Source organism: Cupressus sempervirens, chromosome 11 (assembly GCF_028749045.1).
Source record: "Cupressus sempervirens isolate cs-2001-9-10 chromosome 11, ASM2874904v1, whole genome shotgun sequence".
Classification (NCBI taxonomy): Eukaryota; Viridiplantae; Streptophyta; class Pinopsida; order Cupressales; family Cupressaceae; genus Cupressus; species Cupressus sempervirens.
The window spans coordinates 602579085-602580662 of record NC_143128.1 but is presented as its reverse complement, the minus strand read 5'-3'; positions in this window follow the sequence as shown (position 1 = coordinate 602580662).

Below are 1578 nucleotides of genomic sequence, written 5' to 3'. Positions count from 1 at the left end.
TGATTATAAATTTCATGAAATATCTCCTAATGATAATGAATGTGCTGAAAGCCAAGGTAGCAATGAATATAATGAATCTGTACAACAAGATAATCTGTCTTTTGAGTGTGAAGAGGTGGATTCAAATGTTAATGAATCAGGTAACAACAATCAGCATAAAAAAGATGGATATAAAAGAGAAGATAAAGTTTGTTACAGTACATATGAAGTTGAAGAAAGTTGTAACAACAGTAGGTCTAATGATTGCCATGATAAGAAAGAATGTTGTAATAATTCTGATTTTCCAAATTGCTACACTAAGGATCCTGTTGTTGTAAGTTCTTCATGTTATCCAAATGACAATCACAGCCAGGAGAAGATTTGTGAGGAAGTCTTCTTGAGCTCCAGTGAAATCTCAAAATTGTTGGCTTGTGAGTTTGAAAAGCACATAAGTATCTCTAAGGATCTTCATATTTTCTCTCATAATACTTTCTCATTCAGTCAAATCAATTCCCCAAAGTTTGATGTGGAAAAAGAGGTAGAATCCGAACAATCTTTGTTAGACTTTGGAGGTGTAGATGACAGTACCTCAAATGTCTTTGTACATGATGATTTGTTGAATGCTGATTATGTTAATGAAGGGAAGGTTAATGCTATTTCAGGTTCTTTTTATGTTGATCTTGCTGAACATTGTTTTGATTTTTCATATAATGAGGAGGAAAACAGTGAAGGTTGTCAATCAGATTATAGATTTTCTTCATGTGCTAATAAGTCTTGTAAAGATGAGTTCAAGGTCTATTCCGACATTTAGTCTAATGAAGAAAATGATAATGATCAGCATGGTTTGGAACAACACTTTCAGAATGAATTTTCATGTATGGTGACTAATCAATGTTTTGAATGTGAAGAGGTTACAGTGAAAGATGAATCTGATTTAGTAAATGATAAGACTGCAAGTAGGCAACAATCGGATTCCAAATACTCTTCACAGTGAGAGGCACAAGGTGAGTTACCATCGGATTCATGTAACTCGTTCAATGAAGTAGAATATCAAGCTTTTGTGTTTCCGATTGAAGGAATCCATGACTCAATCAGTAGTGATCAGTTTCACTTTCAGTCTGATGTCAGTTATTATGATCACACTGATTCATATTCTCATAGTGAGCAAGGTGTAGAAAGTTTGTCTGATTTTTATATGCACTATGAAGATGGTATTAGCAGTTTTGTTTTGCCTAACGAAGTAATTGAAACTGTTGATATGATGGGTAAAAAAAATAAGGATGAAAGTTTCAGTTTGCCTCAGGGGAACGTAAATGAAAATAAGGTGTTTGACAGAGGTAAAAAGTTCTGAAACTTTTCGGTGGCCTGCAGCCATCACTTGTACATAGTTAAGAGTAGTTTCCTGTTTTCAATAAAGCTGTTCGAGAAAGTTTTGCTGTTCAGGAGAGTTTTGAAGTTTTGGAATGTTCTGCTTCTCCCAGAGACCTGAATCCTTGCCATGCCCGCAAGGGGCATGCATCCCCAGACAGAGCCACTGTTGGCGCTCAAAAGTGTAGTCCGAATTTTGAGGCCTATAAATGCTTTGTGAAGCCTATGTAC